The following is a 26,264-nucleotide window of genomic DNA, read 5'->3' on the forward strand; positions in this document are numbered from 1 at the left end:
ATCTCTATCTGGGTCCTTACGTGACATCTCCCATGAGCCATCATGTCTTTTTTCTGAGTGTGCCTGTCTGGTTGTCTCCTTTTCCTTATGAGCCACAAGTCATAATGACTCCCAAAGACTTAGCAATAACCTCATCTTAGCTTGGTTGAGCCTGCAAAGATTCTACTTCCACCCAGGATCTCATTCACAAAAACTTTTAGAGGACTCAGTTTAGTATGGTCACCCATGCTCTAATGACCATGCTGGCTTTCCTAGTTAGCACTTGGCTATATACCCTTGATTATACTCTTGGTTCTTCAGGGACCCCCAATGACTCCTAAACTCAACTCTCCATCCAACTTATGTAACCGAGGTCAGATACTCCTCACCTTCCATTGGGCTTATAGTCTGCTAAACATGGGTTGAATGGTGCATTGAAACACACTGAATATACCTCTTTGACTGAATGTCTCAGTACAGCAACAGTATGATCTACAACACCCTGTTGTGGAAAGCCTTGGTTGCTTTCATCCTCAGTGTGGGCCTTCTTCTACCCAGTCTTCTAAGAGATGGAATATATTTCCCTATATCCCTAGTCAGTGAAGAAAATAAACTAAAATTCTTTGTAGGTCGGGGATCACTGGTGGTGGGTTTACTGTGGGAAGATTAAATGGCTCAGGCTGTAACTAGTAGACTTAGCTTCCAGCCTGTCTTGGGCCTTTCTACCTGGGTGACTTTGGAAAAACCTTCTTCTCCATGTCTGAGTCTTGGTCCCTTCACCAACAAGTTCAGGAGAGAGAGTGAGGGGACTCTAAGGTCAGTTTTAGTTTGGCAGGATCAACAGAACTAAAATGAAGGAAACGGTACACTTTCTAAAATCTCTTTAAGGGTGCTCATGGTTTTTGAATTTAAAACCCTTATGTTGGTTCATAGAGACATACCATCCAAATAGCATGACTGTCTTCAGTTGTTTTTCCAATTTACAAAGCAGAGATTAATTCACAGTATAACACAGTCAAAGTCAAAACGCCAATCAAGACACAAAAAGAACAGGATTCTTCTGCTCCTAGTTATAGAAGCAGCCGAGTGAAGCGGTCACAACTGGAATGGAACCCTCTGCAGTGTGGTTGGGTGAACACATGGAGAGAGGAACACAGATGCTGTGGATCTGGGCTCCAGATGTTCCAGGGGCTGTGACAACACTGTCTGAACCTCTGGGGCTCAGACTGCCTGATAGGAGCTCCAAGAGGGGACTTCTACAGGCTTTGTCAACAAGCTGGTAAGGCCCATGAGACTCCCAGGCAGCCGAGCAGCAGATGGAGGCTGTGTTCCCACACAGTTCCCTCCAGCTCTAGATTCACGTGTGAAATGCCAGCATTGTGGGCCTGTCTCCTTCCTCAGACTCCCGAGACCGCCTGCCAGCAAGTACTCTGTCCCTACCTATCCCAGCTGACCCTCTGCTCCTCTTACTTGGCCCCACAGGAGCAGCTGAGAAGCACTGGGAATTTGCTGTGGGATGAAGGCTGGACATGGTGATCTCCCATGTCTCAGCCTGAAGATAGGCCACGTATGAGAAGCTCCCTCTGGGATGCACATCTGAGGTAATTTCTTCTCATTCTGAGAATATTTGGGAATGTTGACAGAAAAGCAAAAACAACTTGTACGCCTGCCTAGTTTGGGTTACTTTCTCATCATTCCATCATGTGTGCCCCATTGAAAGGCCTCCTGTTTTGACTTAATTTATTTTTATTATTGTATTTATGTATTTGTTTATTATTATGTTTCATCAATATGGGTAAAACAGAAAGGCTTCTATGCATCTAAGTCTTATACAACTGCAACACAAATTCAAACAAAATTTTCAATATAATGCAAAGGAAAACCTAGAAACAAATAAAATTCATGATTGCGCTGTTGGCCATTTGACACTTTGTGGAGGGGAGATCGAGAGCAATTCCTTTGCATGACCAGTCGTTATCTTGACAGATTAATTCTTTTATCAGTGAACTCTTAGCATAAAATTGTTAGCAGTCTTTTTTAAAGCATCCCCCAAGATTCTTCTTTGAATATTGGATGCTGTCCTCAGGACTGATGGAGAGCCACTAGTCGGTATACACCAAGATTGAGTCCAAACAGCACATCTGCCCTGGAAACAAGCTACCAATGCTAAGCTTGGCACACATCAGCTCTGTGAGGTGGACCTTACTTTCCCTCACTTTCCTCCCCTTGAATCAAGCGCAAAACATTTGCTTATGCAGTACTTACAAATGAAGAATATGGTCTCTGTTATTTAACCACCGGTCCCTAAGATGATGATGATGATGATGATAATAATAATAATAATAATAATAATACAGATTCATAGGCCTGTATCCAAGATGTAGGGTGATTTTATGGGGTGTTAAGAAAGAAACACTGCTGCCAATTAAAATGCCAAACACCACCAATTATAAAATGTGGAAAAAACCCACACATTTGAATCAAATCTGCAGAGTAACTTCGACAAATATTTGTAGAGCTAGCATTTTCAAGTGTTTATGTACAGTAATTCATTTAATCCTTGCTGCGCCCAGTGAGGAAATGGATCAGCCAGAGGAGGCTAGAGTTTTCTACAGTGACAAACACCACCCAAATCTCCATGGCTTAACTCAACAAATGTTTATTTCTTGTGCATGTTAAGTCGTTTGTGGGTCTGGGCAATGATCCAGGCCTGTGCAAATGTAGGCTATGCTTTCCAGGCTGCCCAGTGCACATCTCCTCCAGATAACTTTTGCTTCCACAATTACCTTCCTAGGGAAAGGGAATGTGCAGAATTCTGTACCAGTTCTTAAATGTTTCTCCCCAAATCGTATCTTGGGATATTGGACTGGCCAAAGCATTTCCAATGGCCACACCCACCTTCAAGGGACAAGTACCTAGACATTGTGAACTAGAAGTCTTGAAGATTTTTGGTGGAGGCATAGTTGTTCCCCTTCCCCATTCTGCTGCATGGAATCTTGTGTCCTGTGTCCCTTCAATTCAAAATCAAAGAAAGCATGAAAGTTCTCAGAGGTAGAGATGGTTAAGCCAAGCCCTTCTGTGGAGACAGGGGCCCTGTGGCCAGCCTGTCACACACAGTGATAACACACTGTTGCCATGACAAAGAGCTTCTTAGGTGGCAATGTCTGGCCCCTCTGCCTTGGTTTCTTCTGCACCTTGTAGCATCTGGCAGAGCACTGTCAATAAAGACCTTATCAATAGTGAGGCATCAATAGCCACCCATGAGTTTAACTGCAGAGACAAATATTTGTGAATACTGGCCAGCCACGTTCCCATGATCCCCACCCCAGTCCCGTGAGACAGCTGGCACTCTTCTCATTTGCAGGCGGACAAATTGAAGTGCAGCTAGATTAAATGGCTTGCCAGACTGTGTGTAACTTGATCAATTCATTTATTCAACACATTTTAGACTTTATGAGGAAGGAGTTGCAATGCTGGAAAGAGTTCCAGTCAAGTCTGCTGATTGATGGGCAGTAAATACAGGGCTTGCATGAGCATGGGCACTTCTGTAGTCGACCTGAACAAGGCCAGCCAGGGGACAGTTTAGGATCAATCTGAACTGGAACAGTGTGCAGATTTGGGATGCAGAGCAAAACATGTATATGCATATACATGTATGCCTGCTTGTGTATATATACATGAGACTGTATATTTGTGTATACAAATGCACCTATATGTGTGTGTGGTATGTACATACATGTTTGTGCATATACATGGGTTCCTGTATATGTCTGTATGCATATATTTGTACATGTATGCATTCAGAGATTCGTACACATGTATGTGTATGATGCATGTGTACCTACATACATATGTGTGCCTGAATTAACATGAAGATATGTGCATGCTTATATGTGTATGGGAATATATATATATATATATATATATATATATATATATATATGTGTGTGTGTGTGTGTGTGTGTGTGTGTGTGTGTGTGTGTGTCAGCATGCATGCATCTTTTTGTGTGTATGTACTTGCTTGGATGCCTATGTGTATGTTATATACCTGTGTGCCTCCGTGTATGTATGTACAAATATGTGAGAATGCATATATATGCTTGTGTGTATAGGTGTAGAGAGAGACATAATTGCGGGGTGGGAGGGATCACAAGGCCATCTAACCTCATCCCCTCACTGATGACTATCCTGCAGGAACCCACTGCTCTATGACTGTCTCTGTATCTCCTCAGATCTGCTCAACGGCTGGAATACAGCCGGCCCAGGAAGCACCATGACTGAGATGTTTGGCTTTTTGCTTTGACAGTCTGAACATGATAGATGGGATGAGTAGAACTCTGGCCAGGTGAGGGCAAAGCAAACCAAGAAAAACAATTACTCAGCGTGGGCATCAAGCCCTGTAACCACCTGGAGGACCAAGATGAGCTACAAATTCGTGCAGGGTTGGGGGAAGGGGGAAGGGGGAGGACAGATTTCTCAAAATCAAGTAATAAATTGGAGAAATTAGGACCGCTAAGATCCTGTGGTGGTTCACCATGGTTCCTGCCAGCAGTGATCAGCTATTGCTCTGCACTTTGCTGAGCATATGGAGGGAGTGGATCTTGACTGGATTCCAGACATCCAAAAGTTAAATTGATGGATCCTGCCATGAGGGGTGCTAGCTAATGGAAACCAGGGAATGGGACCTGCACTATGTTCCTTCTGCCTTGTTTTAGAAGAGTTTGCTTCTCAGACCTAACCAAAATGGTGCTGTGTTTGACCTATTTCTTTGTTCTTTCCCTCTGGGGATGATTTGGTGCAGACTTGCTTCTGGTTTGTGGTTCCAGTCCACTGGGCCCATCAGTTTATTCAGCTGACACAGGAGAAAGTGGCAGCAGTGTGATTGCAGGAAAACTGCTGGCATCTTCTCCTGAAGGGCCCAGTGAACTGGTGGATCGACATCGTGTTGCCATTCTTGAATTTCAGCTCTGGGCCACCTCTGTCCTGACTGGAAGATGCAGTGCCCCCGGCAACTCACAGGGGTCATTCCAGGCTCTGTATCTTCTCACTATAGGCCCCAGGATAGCAGAGGCCCACTGTGACATGGCCACTTGCTCAACCTGAGTGCTCATGGACCAGTGAGTGGAAGGCAGAGGAGAAGGATGCTTAGATAGTGGTTGCAGTTTTCTACCTGCCTTGGCTTTCTTTCATTTGGGAAAACATGAAGTGATGAGGTTGCTGGTAGCTCAGCCCAAGACCTTGCTGTTAGGTCTCAGAACCCCCCTCTCCCTCAACAAATGGCTAACTGAGGTGCCAATTAACATATCAAAACTGCCACTCTCCCAGCAGCAGCATTCAGTCCCTGTGGCTCCTCCCAGGAGTTTTGACCCCGCCCCAGGGGCTGGGCTTCCGGTCCCTAGATCCCCCAGGCTTATCTGTATGTAACTCAGTCATTTTGGTTGTGCCTGTCTCTTGGCCTCTTGGCCTCTTGGCCCCGGCCACCTATCTTGGCCAGTGGCTCCTCTCTTGCTCTCTTTCCTCACCTCTAGCCTGCTGGCCATGTTCAGCCTGGACTCTTCCCTATGTCTGCGTTCTCCTATCTGCAATAAAAATTTCCGTACTTTAGGAATAGTTAGGTCCTCCCCCTTTTATTTAATTTTTTTCATTCATCTGCCTCAGCTACTTCATCCACACACCATTTGGAAAATCTATGTCCTTCTGAACGTTAACAATGGAAATGCCGGATTTTGACAGCTGACCGAAAGAACTGCAAATGAGGCTGGCTGTAGGTTGTGCTTAGCTTTGTAAAGTTGAATATTTCCGAGAAAGTGGACTATCTGGTGGCGGATATGTCTAGACACAGGAACAAATCTGGTGAAATTTCCATCAGTGTGATTGCCTTCAAGATTCCGATCTTCCGAGAAGAATTAGCATGCAAGGCAGACAGAGACCAGCCCGAGTGGCACATTATGAGGTGATGTAGACACTGCCTGGGTTAGTAGAGTTGGCACATAGCTACAGAGCAAAGGCTGTCCTGTTTCAAAACAGTCTAATTTTCTGCTGCGAAGGTCTCTATGTACTGTCTAAAAGTATAACTTTATGATAAAAGTTAATCATTTGATAAAATTTGGTGACACTTTTTCTTTTCTTATTTCACATCTGCAAGCGGACTAAAAATATAACAAATCATACAGTTTCATCTGCTTAGAAAACCATCTCCCTTTCATTCCCATTGTTAAGGGCTGTTTATCTTCTTTGCCTTTGACCGACCAAGTTCTCCCCAGGGTGAGGGGCAGAGCTTGAGTTTAGGAAACATTTCCTTTCTGTTACACAAAGAGATTTACATTTCAATACTTTGGAAGAAATTGAGATAGTGGATCAGGATTGCTGCTGGTGAAAAAATCGTGTTGCACCCTGGTCTTAAAAAAAAAAAACATTAAAAAAAGACAGTTGTAATTTTTAGTTTATCAACCATCAACTAATCCTGTTCATTTCTTAGACCTGCCTCTCACAGAGCAGATTTGCTGTGTTGGTGGCAGGGATGGAAGCAACAAATTCCTTCAGTTGGAAGATACCAGGTGTCTCCTTCACTGCGCTATTGTGGATTAGTACCGAAGCTTTCATGATAATGTAATAGTCACATAAACCCAGACAACTGTTTCAACTTCCATTTATCCAGAATTAGCATGCGCCAGAGACTTCAAGACTGTATTACATTTACAGGCAGAAGACCTCAGCACCCAGCCAACTGGGTTCGGTTGCCAAGTACTTTTAGCAAAATTGCCTTTTCCTGGGTCACCTTGCAGTGTTTTCTCTTTGAAGATGGTCTGTGTCCATTTCTTGTTTTGGAAGTGTGCCCCGTTATGCAGAAAGATTCAAATTAGTGTAATGACCAAGAAAAAACTCCAAGATGCTCTGCATTTGTGTCCTTCCGTCCTTATTCTCTCTTCCCAGAAATGGAAGCACTTCACAGATCTCACAGTGCACCCTTTTCACACAGCCCCCCTCTTCTCATTTAACAAGGGGGTCTTTCATGCAGCTCCATCCTGTCTGCGAAGGTCAGCCTACTGCACTATAAGAATGGCTTCATTGGATATTCCTAGGCATGCGTCATAGACAGGTGGACAGCATGGCACTTTGTTAGTATAATCAAGACTGCAGTGAACATGCAACTTTTGATGAGGTGTCTTTTAAAACGTGTGTGTGTGTGTGTGTGTGTGTGTGTGTGTGTGTGTGTGTGTAGATAAATCTTTTTTTTTGTTTTGTTTTGTTTTGTTCCAGCAGTGTGTCTTGGTTGGAGGGGATGTCCAGTTAAGGATGATGCCAGGCTGATGAGTTAGCCATGGTTGCCAGAGATGGCTGTGCTTTTCAGATGTCCTAGCCCCACACTGTTCCTTTCCTATGGGCTCCCCATTCCCTTCCCCTTGCTACACAGTTATTTATAGAAGTGATGAGCTCTGGACAAAGAGACAATAGGCAGAGCAGCACATGCTTGAGTCTACTGTGAGGCTGTCCTTGTGGGCTATAGGATGAATGGCTGTGGCCTGACCCAGACCTGCAAACTTATTAAAACATTGTAAGATGTTTTAGTGTTTTTTTTTTCTTTTTCTTTTTTTGTTCATGGTTATTTAGTGTGAACTTTCACATGTGGCTCAGAGATGGCAAAATGCTGACACCTTTCAGGCACTTCTGTATGACTTCATGAGCATATCAAGCATCACTTCCCACTCTTTTTCTCCTAACCAGTGGTTCTCTAATGGGGTAATTTTATCCTCAAGGGACATTGGACGATATCAGTTGTCATCACAGTGGTGTGGGTGCTATTCATCTGGCACCTTGCGCATAGGAACCAGGGATGCTGTAAGCATGGACTCATAATTAATTAGCTTAATTCCCAGTCATTTGTTCATAGTGTTTAGAGATGGGGCCCTTGGGAAGCAGGATGACATGAGGCTAAAAGAGTAAGATTCCTATGATGATATTGGTGGCTTTGTATAAAGGTCAAGCATTGACTTGGTCTGAACCACTGCCATGATGCAGGAGGAAGGCTCGAGCAGACGTTAGCACCTGATATTGAACTTCTCAGTCTTCATGACATGGGCTAGAAAAACCTCTCATCTTCATAAACTCCCAGACTGTAGTGTTCAGTTAGTGTCAGAAAATGAGTCAAGACATCACTACACAGGACAGCCCTGCCACAGAGAACTTGGTTCCAAAGGGCAATGGTGCAGCTATTGGGAAATCACCTTTACTCTTTTCCTTCCCAGAAGTAGATGGAGATTTGTTTTCAGACCTGAGCTACTCAGCTGTGGGATATCAGGGACTCAAAGAAGTCCCAGATACATGTTAGACTCAGGTTGAGGCTGGGCATGGAAGACTGGAACCAGATCATGTGGCATGGCTGCATGACACGTCTCGACCATGTCCAGGATAGTAAAACTGGCTTCCACAGGCAGAAGGTGAAGGTCCACAGGCACCACTGCCAGTGCAGAAAGACAGGGGCTCTTAAGGACAGTGCCTGGGTACTAACAATGTGAGTACAGTCTCGATAGCCAGTGTCTTCTACAGATGGGCATCCATGATGCAGAACACAATCATTTTAGGTGAAATCCTATAAGCTGTCCACTTTCTTCCCAAGGAGCAGTGTTTCTTAGAACCCTTTCTGATCGAAGCCACAGCTGCAGTGGGCGGTGACTGAAGTGGTCCAAGGAGATGGGTAAGGAACAGCCAGTAAAGAGAGATGGCAAGAATGAGCCTGTCACTTTCTAGAAGTCTTTTAATTCCCAGGGAAGGCAGTGATAATTTTCTGGCTGCCATCTTCATAGGCCTTGTTGATGTCTGCATGAGGAGTTGAAGGGCTAGGGAGCAGCATCAAAGATGCTGTACTAGGAAGAATCCTAAAAGTCTCCCAGTCCTGGATGGAGAGCCAAGTACTATAGGAGACAAATTGAGTCTTTCTTTGCCCGGGGGAACAAACAGATTTTTCTATTTTCTAGATATCCTTTTCTCCCTCATCATTTTTCTAATCAGTGGCGATTTTCTTAGGAGGTCCTGGGGAAACCGGTGAGTGACCATTGGTAACCTTCCTGAGGTAGATGAATTGTCCCTGGTAACTTTATTAGAAGCCAGAACACATTCCTTGGTGTCTATCCTGCCCTGTTTAGAAGTCCATGAAGTAATGAGTTTCTCCAGGAAATAGCTTCTAAACTGTGGGTCAAGGTCCCATATGGGGTTGTGTAACTGAGCATGGGGTGAGGGTGGGGGGGTCATGAGAAATTTGGCAACAAGTTTCTGAATTTACAACCATCAAAATTAATTCAAAGCTAGATTGGTAACCAGTTGGGAGTCTTCTCGAAGCCCTTGTCCATGTTGTATTGCATGGCATCACTGCTACCTGGGTTCTGAATATACAGCTACAACACATTGTGCACTGTCAAATGATCCAATCCCAGCAAATGCTGCCTGAAGCCACCAAGCTCAGGTTCAAGACTATTGTATGCTATGAAATTCGGTGTTCACTCTTCATAACAAAAGTTTTCCACTCTTAATTAAACATAATGGTTTAATTACAGAAAACAGAAATGTTCAGTATTTTTTCACCATCATTGTCCCTCAGCATGGATTGTAGTACTTGCAAGGTTTGGCTGTAACAATTTTCACTTGAATTGCTGACCTGAGTTTCATAAAACAAAGAAACAAAAATCATTATGTTTTGGCTTGGGATTAGAACAGAATTCTTAACAGTTCTGAGATTGTCCTAAACACACTTCTGACTCTTTGTACTATATAGTTTTGTGAAGTGGCATCAAAATATTGATCATCTCTGAGAAACACTGAAGATGCTCTTTGTTCTGCAGTAACAAATACTACCCAATATTTGATTCCTTTTGTAAAAACAAGCACATCATCTCATTAGTATATAAATTTGCTTAAATCTTTAATAAGTGATAAAAGCACATAAGTATCAAAGAACTGCTTTAGATTTTTCTTTATTAGTGATTAACACTGAACATCTGATTTGTATTCTTATTTTGCATACCTGTATGTCTGGAGTAGAGTATGAATTTCTTATGCTGAGAGGTTGAGGGTGGGAAGAAATTTTTAAAAAGTGGGGTCCTAGGAATTAAGTGCTTGTACAGTTTAAAACTGTAGGAGGCACTGTCCTTTGAAAATATGTCATGACAGTAAATGACTGGCCTCTCCCACCAGCAGGGAGGGAAGGTCTGTGCTTTGGGTCCAAGTGCTTGCTGGAAAGGACTTGAAGAGAGAGAAGATTCTAATTGTCCTTTGCTGGTGTCGTAGATGACCCATCAAGGAGCTCTGCTGGAAGTTCCTTTGTCCCCAGTGTGAACTCAATCTGTTCTGAGTCCAGGACTAATTGCCCTTGAAGACTCAGTTTGGAGATGAGGAGGGACAGGAAATGGACCCAGGACACCAGCACCTCTGAGCTTCACAGCTCTAGTTGTTCCCTTGGGCTGGGAGTCTCCTCTGAGGGCCAAGGAGGGTATGGGTAGTGTCTGCAGAGTCTGGCTGGAAATGTGACATGAGCTTGATTCCATGACACCATTTTCCTTCTCTTCTTCCTCCTTTTTCTCTTCCTCTTCCTCTTCCTCTTCCTTCTCCTCTTCCTGTAGTAGCACAATGGCATCTAGCCACAGCAGAGATCAGGTAGCTTGTTCAGGGTTGGGAACCTACTGGCAGTTTATAGGTCCAGGGTTGGGCCTGGACAACACAGGGCAGTGGAATTTACGCCAAGGTGGCTATAGGAAGGGGAGGCAAGTAAACAGGAGATTTTGGCAGGTCAGACTTGTCAATGGCATGGGGCAGTGGGAGCCATGGAGGCTTCTCTTCACTCCTGGCTCTGAATCATTTTAACTGAGAAGCAGGGGCCAATGGAGCTAGAGCCCTGGTATTCTTTATTGATGACTTTGTCTATATGCATGAGGCTGTGGGGGTGAATAAATGCCCTTCCTACCCCAGAAAGCAGACAATGAGTGTCAGACTCTCTGTTAAGCCTCTGTCTCACAGCCCTGGCTTCAGGACTGGTGTCACTACTCACCTGTATACCTCCAGGCATGCCCACCGCTGACCACACCCATCACCACTGGCACTTATCATTGGTCTTATGCACTGATTGTACTGACTTAACTCTCCATGTTAACAATACATGGTAATTGTATTGTTACTACTGAACCTGGGGTTACAAAGATGGCTCAGCATTTGAGGCATGCTGCACTTGTAGGACCTGGTTCATTCCCAGCACCCACGCGTCTCCTCGCAAACGCTTATAATTCTAGTTCTAGGGTATCTAATGCTCTCTTCTGGCCTCTTGTTCTCACATGCACATATCAACTCATGCAAGCTCATGCATATACATAAACATAAAGAGTAAATGAAGGAAAAAGCCCACCAAACTAGGCTCATAATAGCTGTTCAGTTTGTCAACTGACTGCCTTTTCTTTGCCACTGGATTGATCTAAGAAAGATTTTATTAGCACAAACCTAAGCCTCCTGAAAGAGCCAGGTGATGGCAACAGCACCATTTTCTCAGTTGTCTGAGCTCTGTGGGTCCTGAACACAGAATTCTGTGCTCACCTGCCAGACTTGTTTCCACCAAGCTCCGATACATGGCCTTTTCCTTCCTGTTTCTCTTATCTTCATCTTCCACATTGCCTCGTCCTCATGTCTTTGACCAGATTATCTGGCCAAAGTATATATTACTATGTGAAATCTCCATTTTATGAAAGTACAAAGAATACAAAGCATAAAAATGCCAAACAGAGATTTCACAAATCAATTCTCTGTCTTACACCTTCATCAAATTGTACGATGTTAGGAGTTTAAGACAGTGGAAATATTTGTATCTCTGTTACTTTTGTTCACTCTAAAACACTTCCCTCCCATCTGGCATGTGTGAGGCTGATGGACCCAGAACACAGCCTCTCACGCTGATGCAAACCAGCTCGATTCTTTTCCATTTCCTTCCTGCAGCTCTCTTTGTGGTGGCCTTCACTTCTGTCTGACAAATAGAGCCATGGGTCTCAACAACCCTTACATTCTGTTCCCCCAGGCTGCAATCTGCAGACTCCAGGCTCTTCCCCAGATGGACCAATGGGATTCAGCTAGAAGCGGTCAGGAAGCACACTCCCAGCATGCACAAGTTCTGCAAGATTTGGTCTATGCTGTAAGACTGACATTAAAATTCTTTGCTTTAGGACTGAGGGGAACTTTGGCTATGCAAATTAATTTGTCTGTGGGCATCTATTTACAACAGAGGAAAGAGCCCAGCCTGAGTCCAGACCCTCAATTTCTTGACCTTTGAAGAAGTGACATTCTGAGGAACCACAGGTACTGCCGATGTACCTTGGGGACCACCTCAGCTTGAATCTATTTTATGGACAAGACTTCTTAACAGGGCTTCATTTTTTAGGATGAAAATAACACAGTACACATTGGTGGCTCCTTGCTTCTGTTTATGTTGGAGCTAAATTAAAACTCACAGTGTTAGCTAGTGTTTCATTTTTCTTCCCACTTACCACCAGCTATGACTCAGCCCTGCCCTTCAGCTTCTGGACTAGCCTCTGCTTTGTCAGCTATACACTGGACTCTTGTGTCTATCCAGGTACTTAGAGCCCAACATTCTTGGTCACTCTCCACCCTGTGAGCATGTGATATGTGCCTTGCACGGACTTTCATGGAGATAGTGGCTGCCCTGCCTGTGCTGAGGTCTTTTGCTTAGAAACTGACATGGTCCATAGAAAATTGCCTTGGAAAAATACAACTTCCCTTCCCTTCCCTTCCCTTCCCTTCCCTCCCTTCCCCTCTCCTCCCCTCCCCTTCACCCATCCCACAGCCCAGGTTGGCCTCAAACTTGTTATGTAACTAAGGCTGGCCTTGAACCACTGATCCTCTTGTCTCTACCTCCTAAGTGCTGGATGACAGGCATATACTAGCATCCCTGGCATAAAAATTGTCATTCTGACAACTGCTAAGTTTTCAAAAATATTCATTTCAAAATTCTTGCAGAATTTTTACACTTGTTAAAAAATATGCCAATATACACCGAAACACTTGACCCAATTCCTACTGATGTTACTACATGTTGGCTAGATGTATTAGGTCAATAATTTCTCTTTATTTATTCAGACTGTACTAGTTTTTCACGTATAAAGGAAAGTGTGTGTGTGTGTGTGTGTGTGTGTGTGTGTGTGTGTGTGTGTGTGTGTTGCAGGCATGACATAGCACATAGTGGAGATCAGAAGAAACTGTTGGGAGTTAGTTTCTTCTTTTCATATGGGACCTGGGAATTGAACTCAGTTGTCAGGCTTGTTGGCAAATACCTTTAGCCATTGAAGCATCTCTTTGGCCTACCCTCTATCATTCCTAATCTCCCTGTGCAGGTCCTGTATGAGACAGGAGAGCAAGGATAGCCATCTACCTCAGTGTGTAACATGGACAAAGATATCTAGCAAGCCTGGCATCAGGAAGTCACCCTTCTGGCTCCAGTTGTCACCTATCATCTTTGCTTTTGCTTGGTTTTTGTTTGTTTGTTTGTTTTTGAGAGTTTCTCTGTGTAGCTCTGGCAGTCCTGGAACTCACTCTATAGCCCAGGCTGGCCTGGAACTCACAGAGATCCACCTGCCTCTGCCTCCCAAGTGCTAGGGCTAAAGGCATGTGCTACCACTACCCATCCCCATCTTTGCTTTTGCTTTGATGGCTGAGCAAGGCCACATCACATGGCCATGTCTGCCATCGAGGGAGTCAGGTCCAGTACAATCCTCTGTGCAAAAGAACAGAGGTCACTGACAACATGACCCATTCACACCTGGTTTTGTGTGTCCCACATGAAGCTAACACATTTGCCAGAAGCTATTCCCGGCTAGAAATGGTGGGGCAAAGAAGGATGAAGGATTTCTCAGCTGGATGAGGAATGGAGTGTGCTCTGAGAGTTGAGGGTGTGTGTCTTCTCCTAGCTGCTTTGACCTGCTGTGCCATTTATCTAATTATTCTTTATCAATAAAATTAGGGAGTCAGATATGGGGTAAGTACCTGAATGATTAGAGAAGTGACAGAGAACCACCAGTGACTGCCAATTCCAAAAGGGCTGAGATTCTCTCTCAGCCCCGCCTTACTACTTCCTGTATCCTATCTGTCCTCAGTCCTCCAAGAACTTTATGGTTAAGTTTGGTCAGCTAGTGGCTAGCTCCGCCCTCTGACTCAAAGCAAACTTTATTGTCAGAATGAGATCAAAATACCGCACAACATTTCCCCCTTTGTCTCGGTGTCCTAACTTGCAGCATAGACACATGCTAGCACTTCCTGTTGCTAAGGGCCAAAGTGTTATTGGCTAACTGGACACTTGTCAGCATCCCTGAATATTTGCTGTTTGGTGTCCTCACTTGGCTATCCATCCTGAGAAGCACAGTACATCCTGTCTTGGTTTCTGTTCCCGAGACTGATAAAATATTCTGACAAAAGTGACTTAAGGGAGAAAGGACCTCTTTTTGTTCAATGTACAGTCCGTCCTGGTGAGGAAGTCAAGGCAGCAAGGACTTAAAGCAGCCGATCACATCCACAATCAGCAACAGAGAGCAAGAAATACCAACTGCTGCTCACTCACCCTTCTCATTTATACCACCCAGGATCCCCTGCCCAAGGATCCTTCTTCCCACAGTTACTATGGGTCTTCTCTTGCCAACTAATATAATAAAGATAATGCTTCCCAGATCTTCTCACAGGTTACTGGGATTTAGATGGTCTCTCTTGGGTGTGTTTGAAGGCTTGATTCCAGTTTCTGCTAAGCTGACAGTTAACCCTAAGCATCACACATCCCCCGTGTGATGGGCGGTTCCTGGGAGTGGTACTCAGGGGAAGGAAGGGTGTATGATCTGGAAGCCACTGCTACAGCAGAGCCCTCTAGCCTCGGTGTTTGATGGGTCATAGAGTCAATGATAAAAGGTGGAGCTCGCAGAGAGCATGCATGAGTGTGCACTTTTTACTGGAAAGTCATCTGCACAAGTGACCTGGGAGGGTGGACTCACAGACCTGGAAGCCAGAACAGCTTTGAAAGTTCAGAACCCGAGAACTCTCCTGAGAGCCTGGGAAATGCCTGCAGGGTCCTGAGAATGCTTGCTGTGTGGGCCTCCAGGCAAGAAAATGAGCTGCTTTTCATGAGCTCTTGAAGCTGTCTGAGCATCCCAGACTGGCTGAGCCCTGCACATGTGCAGGCTGTACTCAGATATGAGAGGTCTCTAAACAGGTCCTCTCCGAATGCCTGTATTCCTCCCTTACCTCAACAAAACAGCCAGTCTGTTTTCTGATTTTGTCACTCTCTCCTAAGATTTTAAAAGCAAAACCCCCAACCTAGTCACAGGGACATTTTCTGGCTGAATTGCAGAAGTAATTTCTCACACAATTGAAATCTAAAATTTGGTAGATGCCTTTCCCCATGGGACGGGAAGCAATTCATCAATTAGCGAATTAGCCTCCATTAGCCATGAAAAGACTGCTTTATCGCTGGTTCTTTGGGATATTGTGGCCAGCTCTCAGCTCACTGACTCAGCCTGAATCTCGAAAGGCCACAACATCACCTCAATGCTGAGCCAGGAGCCCCTGCCAGCAAGAGAGAGCCTCCAGCTGGTGGGAAATGCAAGATTCAGTACAGTTCTGTGGCACCTGCTATGGAGGCCAGGAGTGCTGTGAAGTGTGTGTGTGGGGGGGGGTGTTGGGTAGGAACTGACCTTCTGGGTGGAGACCCTGGCGGCTGCCACCTTTTGCAAATGTCTTTCTAATTCAGATAAGTTTCTTGTGTTTCTGAGGTTTCAGTGTGCAAGCCTCTGGTAAGGGCTTAGATGCATTTTGATTTGCATCCTTGGCCTCACAAGCGTGAATAAGGCCTGTCTTCTGTCCTTCTTTGTGCTTCCTGATTCCTTTGGTTCCCTGCATATTTTTGCTTTTAACATGAGCCCTCTTGATAACCAGGCCTTGCATAGGAGCAATCCTTGGTTTGCATGTTGTTTTCTGGAAAGGGAAATGTGACCATGTGCTTATCTGGCCAGGCTGCTCATACTGATATTATAATCGTTAGGATAAAGTTGTACTGATTACCTCTGAGGAGCCTTGGAAAAATCAGGTACTGAATACCAAGGCTTTAAAACATCATCAGTTTGAAATGTCCTTTTCTTTTTCTTTTCTTTCTTTCTTTTTTTTTAAAATCCCAGTATACCTCTTTTAGGGAGAAAGAGGGTCTCAGGGGAGGATTTAGTGGAAAACTGCCCTCACTACTAACTTTCAGCAACATCTACCTGGCTGCTATGAAAGCCTGTGTGAGTGTGAAGGGGCAGCTGATAGGGGATGAGACACTAAAGAAGGCATTAGCACAGTTGTCTTTGTGTGACAAGGCTCTGGTCTCCAGACAGGTGGACAGGTCCCCGTGCTTATCTGTGAATTTCAGCAAGGCTTTCACTACTTCGAAAATAATATCCTCTGATTTGTTCAGGGCTGTGGCAATGACACATTAGACAAGGGCTGCTTGAGGCAGTAGTGGATGGACCCTGTGGGTCTTCATTTGGATGGATTTATCTATATTTCAATGAGTGTCCTCAGGCATTTGCTCCCTAGGAACTGCTGGGGTCTGCTGGTGACATGTGACTGAAGGACATGGCATTTGAGACCTTGAGCGGTGGGGGAACTGCCTTCCTCTCCATCACTGCTGATTGGACATGCACAGGGTCTCCTGATGGATTGCCTCATTTGTATGAATATAGGAACTATAAAATTCCATTGGCAGAGCTGACTGTAGACCAAGGGGCAGTACAGCACTTCAATATACCAGAGGGCTATGGGCCGGACTCAGCTGGAGAGGAAAGACAGGGAGATGTGAGAAGGGTTCAGGGTTGGGTAAGACTCGGACAGTCAAGGACAGCTGCAGACACAGGTCAGTTAATTGTGTTCTTGGAGACCCAAGTCTCCTAATGCAATGTGTAGATTTTATAAGGTGTATTCTGATTTCTTACATTGCAGCCACTCTAGCAAGTGCCTTGAAGTGATGTGCACATCTTTGGAAAACTTCATTGAGAAAGACTAGGAACTTAACATGCCTTTTTACCTGTGGCCTGGTTTAGATGTGGTGTCTAGAGACCTAGACTTCAGTCAGTGTTCTGTACTTTTCTGGCTAGGGTGATTCACTTTCCCAGAGAAGTCCCATCAGGAACCATCTAAGAGGGGCTCTCAAATAACTCTTGGGAAGATTAGCATGAATCACAGTCCAGGTAGGCAATCCTTGGAGGTGGCATTGTAAGTAGCATGACAGCAATTATTCCACCATACTGGGTTGTTGAGTGTGAGCTTCTTACTCTCTAACCACTCTGTCATCTCTCCTTGATGGCAAGGCCTTCCTGCTGGTTGATTTTAACATCAACTTGATACAACCTAGAGCCACCTGGGAAGAGACTTTTAAGAAAGAATTATGCATGTCTTATTGACCTTTGTGTATATCTGTGAGGGATTGTCTTGTAGAAGACCCATGTTAATTGATGTTATAAAACGAAGTCCATTGTGGGCAGCACCATTCCCTAGGCAGTGGGTCCCAAACAGTTAAGAGAGTTGAAAGCTATCTGAGAGCAAGCAAACATGTATCCATGTGTTTAGTCTCTCTCTACTCTTGATGCAATGCTTTACTTTTCTGCCATGGCTTCCCCACAATCATGGATGACAGCCCAGATTATAAATCAGACAAACCTTTTTGCCCTAAGTTAGTTGTTTTTTGCTAGGATATCTTATTGAAACAACAGAAATGAGACTAGAGTTGCTGTCTAGTCCTCTTGGCCTAGAACCCACCACATGGCTAAGGCTTCATGGGATGCAAGTTATTTAACAAAGAATTATGTCTTTATCTGCAAGGTCTTTATTAATTCACTTCATTTTAATTTATATCTTGGCTAGAAAGGTAGATCTGAAGTAGTTTTGTCTCAGGTTCCTCTGCCTTTGGGATTTTTCATTTCCACTCATGCTTTGTCAGACTTAGGCAGGCATTCTTGACCGTGAGAGGGAGTTCAGAGCTCTGAAAAGATGCCCCGACAACCCCTCTGCTTCAACGCTGGGCCAGCTATTGGGTTATTTGCAACTGGTTCCTGGGTGCCCCTGAACCATAGCTGTGCTTTTGATGATCCCAACACATTGTAGTTCCAGAGTGAGGAAATAGGGTGGGTTACTCTGGGACTTTAAATTAAATGGTGACGATGGCTAAGAGCCATGTTTAGGGGAAGAAGATTAGGTATTTTGCATAGAGATTATTATTAAGCTCAGTTTATTAATGAATAGCAAGTAGGCTATAAACAAACCATGAATCAAATAAATCCTTGGATTTCAAATTGGGAGGTGTTATGAAAGACAGCTAATCACTTTCCCATCCCACCATGTACTGAATTTGTATAATCCAGAATATCTACTGATTACAAACAGGATAGAGACATTTGTTGAAGGCACCATTTGCTCAATTTATAGCTGACATTTCGGTTGGTTTATCTACATGCTTCTTCTTACACCTGAAGTCTTTCTATTTATGTTTTCTTCAGAATGATGAATCATTCTATTTTTGTGGTTGCATGACCCACACACAGAGGAAAAAACGTTTTTGAAAGAATAAAGTGGCATGTGCAGAAGCGAGGTCAGAGGTGAGCAGGAAGTTACAGACAGCAAAGGATTGTATCCTTGGAGAATGGTCCCTTAGCCTAGACTTGGTAGGGTCTGTTGTAATTTCTCAGATTGCACCATTCTAGCAAGAGCCCCACAAGGGATCCTGCTTGGAGACGTAGGCTAAGAACAACTTGGAATTTAGCATCCACTTTCTTACCTATGATGTGGTGTGGATTTGGGTCAGGAGACCAGGATTTTAATCCATGACTTGCATTTTCCTGGCTATGTAGATTTGATGCAGTTCTTTCATCTCTTTAAGCCTTAGTTTAGACATCTACAGAAGGGGGCAATTCTTTGCCCTCAGGGTGCTGCTATGAACACAAAGCAGAAGGATATTCTTGGAAGACTTTTGTAGGTGTAGGGCTGTGCTAGAATTAGCATGACATTGGACGATTCTCAGAGAACAAGGCATGCTATCTCTGCATTCACAAAGAACTCCAAATAATTGTGGACAGAGTGGCCAAAAACGTTTAGAAATATGGATAGGAAATTCAATCTGGGAAAATGCTAGTAAGTGCTTAGGGACACTAGAAAATTGGCAGAGTTTCCAGTTGGCAAAATCAATCAAACTATTTTTCAAACACTTGGGTTCAACCAACTAAAGTGAGTTTGCTGGCCCACCTTTTCTTCTAAATCTTGGCTTCTTTGTTTTGATGAGAATATGATCCATAATTTTCTGATATTTAATTGATCAATATAATTTACTTAGAGGCTACTTTTCCCCCCAGCAATCAGATGTCCCAGAAGCCCCCTGGGCCCAGTTTTCTTTCTTTATAATCCTTCCTAGCCAAGCACAAAGATGTCTGGGTACATTTCAAGATTATTCAGTTAAAATCTTATCTTATTTATGTTTCTCCTATGTTGTATATGCTATCATTGCCAATATTAACGGGGAGAAATACATATTTATCAACATGTTTATATGTAAGTACATAATTTAATAAGTGTGTGGTAATATATAGATACCCAAATGCACAAATACTCTTATATAACTACGTGATATATTTTCTGTGTTCTGTAAGGTGGTAAGTGCTGGATGGAGGTCTCAGGAATGTTTCCAATTTTAACCCCACTTGGACCTCAGACTTGTTTGTCTACCAGTCATCTTCTGGCCACGCAAGGTTTTTCTTTTGAGTAAGCTGGCTGGTTTGGGGTCCCTATTCAGTGTAGTTTGGAGGTCCAGGAGAGGGTGAATGAGACAGGAAAACCCCAACTGATGTCCTGCCTGTGTCTCTGAGAAGTACTTCCATGAAAACTGTGAACCAGAGGCCATCTGTAAGTTTGAGAGGTCTTCTCCATGATGTGCCTGAATCTTGTCACTCGGGAACATGCTGCCCTATGATGTGCAGCATCGGCAGGCCTCCCGTCAGCTTGGTTGCTAAGAACAAAGAGGGCCAGCCAAGAGGGGACATTGTCTGCCATTGAGAATGAGCAACCCTCAGAATAAGACAAGAGTGGCAACAACTCCAGGAAGAAGATAGGACCCAACCAGACTGTCCCAATACCTGTCTACATATTTGTGGAGATGAGATACAAAATGTATTTACTCACAAAGTAGCTAAGCATTCACATTTATATGTGAGAATAACTGACAGTCAAGTCTAGTGGAGAAGTCTTCACTTGGTTCAGTGACTTTATTTGCAAGGCTGCCTCCTTGCAAGAATGCACTTCCCTCCTAGCTACACCCTGGAGAGCGGGTCCACCATTTCCTTTGCTTCTCCCAAAGGATTCGTCCCTTGTCCTCTCTCTCTGGTCATGCAGAGAGTCTGCCCACTTGTGCCCTTGAGCACTGGAGCCTGAGCACCTCTGCCTCCGAGCTCCAGACTCACACACCCCTCCTCTACCCAGTGCTCCATCCCCACTCTTTCTCCTTGTCTCCCCTCCTGGCAATAGGATGGTGAGAAGGAAGACATACTGATTTTTCTCCTTCTTTATTTCTGAGTATCTGTGCATAGCATGCCTTTGACACTTTCCCCAAACTTCTGCTCCCTAAGGGTACAGAGGAGAGACCCAGCTTATTTTATCTGTGACTCCAAGTGAATTATTCACTTGCCGGCTGCTCTGTTCCAACTGTCCCATTTCAATTGCCCAATGGGTAAAATCCTCATAGGAACCCAAAGAAATGGTCTAGAGGATATTAATGAGAAATATGTATCTTCCTGATAAGTGGAAATTGTATTCCTGCTATCTTGAGCTCAAAGGGCTCTTCCTCTATACACGCTCGAGGCTTTCCAGTGATTGGCTGTGACCGTGGGATTCTGGTTCGGGATGGTGGGGACATTTGTAAACACTCTAGCCCATCTCAGGAGTTCTTTAGGTGAACACTACAATGTTTCTTCATTTACTGGAGCCCCTGTAATTATCCTGAGGCCCATCGTTCAAGCAGACTTTGGTGTGCCTGGCATCTCCTAACAAGGAGGGCAAGGAAATTTTCCCAGGAATAGCAGCTAAATGCCATTCCACCACAGAAGGCTTCATCCTTTTTTTTCTTTGATTCAGAAACAAGATTGTTTTACATGCCAATCCCAGTCCCACTTCCTCCCCTCCTCCCCTACCTCCCCCCAACTAACACCCTATCTATCACATATCCTTTCTGTTCCCCAAGGAGGGTGAGGACTTCCATGGGGGGGTGGTCATAAGAGTCTATCATATACTTTGGGATAAGGCCTAGGCCCACCCCCGTGTGTCTTGGCTCAGGGAGTATCCCTCTATGTGGAATGGGCTCCCAAGGTCCATACCTATGCTAGGTATAAGTACTGAACTACTACAGGAGGTCCCGTAGATTTCCGAGGTTTCCTCACTGAAACCCATGTTCCTGGGGTCTGAATCAGTCCCATGTTGGTATCTCTGCTATCAATCTGGGGACCAAGAACTCCCCAATGTTCGTGTCAGCTGTTTCTGTGGGTTTCACCAGCTTGGTCTGGACTCCTTTGCCCATCTCTCATTCTTCTTTGCAACTGGATTCCAGTTCAGTTCAGTGATTAGTTGTGGGTGTCGGCTTCTACTTCCACCAGCTGCTGAATGAGGGCTATTGGGTGGCATATAAGTCAGTCATCAATCTCATTATCAGGGGAGGGCATTTAATGTTGCCTCTCCTATGTTGCTTAGATTGTAAGCTGGTGTCATCTGTGTAGATCTCCAGACCTTTTCCTAGTGCCTGATTTCTCTGTAAACCTAAAATGTCTCCCTCTATTATGGTATCTCCATTCTTGTTATCTTGTATTCTTCCCCTGACTCAACCTTTCTGCTCCCTCATGTCCTCTGCATCCCTCCTCTTCTTCCCTTCTTGTTCTCCTAGCTCTCTCCCCCCTCTTCCCATGCTCTCAATTTGCTCAGGGGATCTTGACCCTTTCGCCTTCTCCAGGGGACCATGTAAGTCTCTCTTAGGGCCCTCCTTGTTTACTAGTTTCTCTGGCAGTGTGGATTGTAGGCTGGTAATCCTTTGCTCTATGTCTAAAATCCACATATGAGTGAGTATATATCATGTTTGTCTTTTGGTGATTGGGTTACCTCGCTCAGAATGGTTTCTTCTAGTTAGAAGGCTTCATCTTAAGGGGATGACACATTTCTTGAAACGTTAAAAAACACTTTTATTTTGGTGAGATACACATGTCATAAAACTTAACAATTTGTAGTTACACAGTTCAGGGGCATTATGAATATCTGTTCCATGTCACCACTGACATCCAGAGCCTTTCCATCACCCCAAACCAACTCTCTGTCTCTACCAAGCAGCACTTCCTCTCCACATCTCCTCACATGCCTGGCAGCCATGTCTGCTCTGTCTTCAAACATAGCAGTGGTAAGAAGGTATCCATGTGCCTCCCCCTACCTGCCCCAGAAGGCTGGCAACTTCTTCCAGTAATGTTCGGAAAAACCTTGTGTTAGAAACTGCTGTGTGACTTTTCCTGCCTGTAGAACCTTGAAGAGGGACATTGTGAATCCTGTAAGCTTCAGGAACTACTTAAGACTTCTAAGTTTTGTTTATTTCCCGAGTCCTGAGGAGCTTCACTTCTGGAAGGATTATTTCAGTGTAGAAGCAACAGACAGTAATGTTAGCTGGTGCCTATACCTATTGCCCATCCTCAAGGGGACTTGGACCCTGTTCCAAGAACACCTTGGCAGTCTCTGCCTCATTACCCCACTCTAAGCTCTCACTCAAAGGCTGTCAGCCATGCTCTCATCACCACCAGTCTTCCCCAGAGGGCTGAGCTTCAGAGAAATGGAACCCTCAGCCTCTTCTCCCACAAATGGGAAACCGAGTCAGAAACAGTCGCTGGTGACCTGAGGTGAAAACTCTGGGAATGAGAGTGTGTTAGCCATGGCTTCCATGACAAATAAACACCAAGAACTGAACAGCTTTCAGAATAGAAAAATCACTCCTCACAGTTCTGAGATGGAGGTGTGGCACCCCTGGAGGTCTGTATTTTTGATTTGTAGGTGGCTATTTTCTCTTCGTATCCTCAGGGATGTCCTGGTACTGTGCATGGATGTTCTAGCCTCTTACCAGGACAACAGATTAGGGCTATCTGAATGACTCACATGGCCTTTGATTTTTCCTTAAACATCTTGTCTATTCCAAATAAGGCCCCATTGGGAGGAGGTTTAGTTACAATAGTTACCCCTCCAGCTATGATCCTGGGTCAAAGTCCTGACATGGGCCTGCGAACCCTTGGAATGCAGATGGGATGAGTAAAAAGAGAGAAACCATGATGGTTTGAATGAGAAATGTCTGCCATAGGTTCATGCATTTGTTGGTCCCCAGTGTGGCACTGTTTGGGGAGGTAAAGCCGAATGCAATGTCGGGTCAGAACTAGATTGATGACAGATAGTTTATTAAGAAAGTACTCACTCAATGGAGCCAGTGACCAGGTTTACATTGGATGCCTACTCATCTGCTCAGCCAGACGGGAGGTATAAAAAGAGAGTCACATGCATGACTCTCTGATATTTAAGCCTTTGCTACATTACTCTAACCATGTCCAAGTGGGCGTGGTCAGCATTTCCCCCTACAGGAAGGTTATGAAATTTTGGGGGCATGAAGATGTGTTGGAGGAAGTCTCTTTCCAATCTAGGGTGGTACATGGAGAGTTAATAGCCTCACCTAACTTGCAATTCACTCTTTCTGTTTGCTTTGTACAGCTGAGATGCAATCTGTCAGCCCTATCCCCTGCCTCCACGCCAGCTACTCACTGTCCTTCCTCCACCATGTCTAGAGGCTGGGCAGAGGTTCACCCAGTGACTCAGCAACCCCATTTGCACAGGTCCAGCTTTTGTTCTTGACGCTTTGGGATCAGAGCCTTTAGTTCTGTTTGCTGAAGGCTGCAAAAGAATTCCCTATCCATCAAACAGTGTGGTCCTCGATCTCACATTTGTTAACAAGGCTGCAGGAAATGTCATCCAACCAACAGCTTGGAAAGGAGCTCTGGGTGGTTGATGTGAGCTAGCAAGTATTTTCCAACAGTCTAGAACAAACAGAGATCGTATGTATACTTGTGTGTTCTGGGAGTACCACAGCCTGTCCCTTGTGACTCATGATTAGCTCTCATGCTCAGAGACCAAACCTACACGCCTCTACCCTCTCCTCCCCCTGGTGGCTCTAGGGTCTCCTTCTTGTCTGCCTGTGTTTGCCTTTCTCCTAGCTCATTGCTTCACTTTCCTTGAAACTCTATCAGACTTTGAAGACATCAACTGGAAATAAAGTCTACACTGGAAATTTTGTGAAGAAATTACATTGTATATTGCTTTAGGAACTATATGTATAGAAACAAGACATAAGATAGATGTCTTTAGGCAACTATTTAATTAATAAATAAGAAAATTGAACGGGAGCCATTAAGAGGATTATTTTCTGTGCAACATTAATTGCCCTGCACCTTTTGCAAACTCCTTTTTCCGAAGGTGGTTCAAAGGCAAGTGTCAGTTTGGTTCTATCCAAGTTATGTATGTACAGATGCGGGCATGCACATGTGTGAGCTTCACCAATCCTGGCTATAGGTGGTATTTAAATCAGTTGTGTTTGACCCCAACAACACCAGACATGGGGAAGCTCATTTAAAATGCCTTTGGGGATGAAGTCATGACTCAGTGGACACTTATTGTGCGAGCACAAGGACAGAGTTCTAATCCCTAGAGCCCATGTGACCAGAGTTTTAATCCCCACAGCCCATGCAAAAAGGCATGTGTGGACTTGCATACCACTGGAACCCTGCAGCTATGGGAGGGGGGATCAGAGACAGGGGACCACTCCAGGTTCAGCAGGAGACTCTGTCTCAGAACAACATGTTGAGTGACCCATAGGATACATGACATCTTCTTTTGGCCCCTGATGCACTCATGCATGGGTGGGCATACTGCAAAGTTATGTGCACATACAGCACATACATACACATATATAGCATACATATACCACACACATACATATATATACACACATATAACATACATATACCATACACATACATATACATACACACATATAACATACATATACCATACACATACATATACATACACACATATAGCATACATATACCACACATATACATATACATACACACATATAGCATACATATACCACACACATACATATACACACTTATACATATGCCACATACATACACACATATAATATACATACACCATACACACATACACATGTAACATACATTCACCACATACATACATATACACACATACAACATACATATACCACACATATGCACATACATATATAACATACATATACCACACACATTTGCATGCACACACACCTATAACATACATATACCACATACAAACTCATGTACACCACATACACCCAGAGACATATATGCATACTATACATGCACATATATATATGCACCACAAAAATGTATCACACCCATACACCACACATACCATATATAATATACAGATATCACACATAGATATGCACATAACTCACTCACACATTCACCCCTCAAAACGCTATTTATTGAAAAAAATGTTGTTTGGCATATGCATGTATGCATGTTTGTGTGTGTGTGTGTGTGTGTGTGTGTGTGTGTGTATGTGTGTGTGTGTGCAGGGGCCTCTGTGTGTGTGTACATGTGTGTGCACGCCCGAGCATGTATGTATATGTGTATACATGTGGATGACAGAGGTCACCCTCAGATTCTGTTCCTTGGATATGGTGTCCACTATGTTTTTCTGAGGCAGAGTCTCTCAGTGGCCTGGAACTCACAGAGTAGTCTAGGCTGACTGTCCAGTAAGCTCTGTCTCCTCAGCTCTGGGATTACAAACCTGTATACCTCACCTAGCCTTTTAAATTATTCTTTTTAAAAGAAATTTAAGTACAATATTTCAAATCACTTCAGTGGGACTGACATAGCAGAAGCTTAATATTTCTCCTCAGCTTGGATGCAAAATCAGTGTTCCTTTGGGAAAGAAGGCTTGCTGGGGGACTGGGTCTCCTGGGAGCACAGGCCTTGATTGTATTCTGTGCAGCCACTGAGAGAATGAGTCACAATGAGTTGCATGGATGATCTATGCACAGAGCAATGCGGGTGCTGTCGCCCATCACAGGGCCACTTGCCAGATCAGCTGAGTCTATTTCTTATTTTTCACCC

General features: G+C 44.2%; 1 long non-coding RNA gene across 1 annotated transcript in view; it reads left to right on the plus strand.

The window, feature by feature from the left end:
* The first annotated feature begins 866 nt into the window (after nt 1–866).
* Nucleotides 867–26,264, plus strand: part of LOC118238377 — a 60,136-nt gene continuing 34,738 nt past the window's right edge. The window contains exons 1-2 of the long non-coding RNA XR_004768488.1: nt 867–1,258; nt 1,462–1,580. This is a non-coding gene — a long non-coding RNA (uncharacterized LOC118238377). The remainder of the gene's footprint in view (nt 1,259–1,461; nt 1,581–26,264) is intronic.

Source organism: Cricetulus griseus, chromosome 2 (genome assembly GCF_003668045.3).
Source record: "Cricetulus griseus strain 17A/GY chromosome 2, alternate assembly CriGri-PICRH-1.0, whole genome shotgun sequence".
NCBI lineage: Eukaryota > Metazoa > Chordata > Mammalia > Rodentia > Cricetidae > Cricetulus > Cricetulus griseus.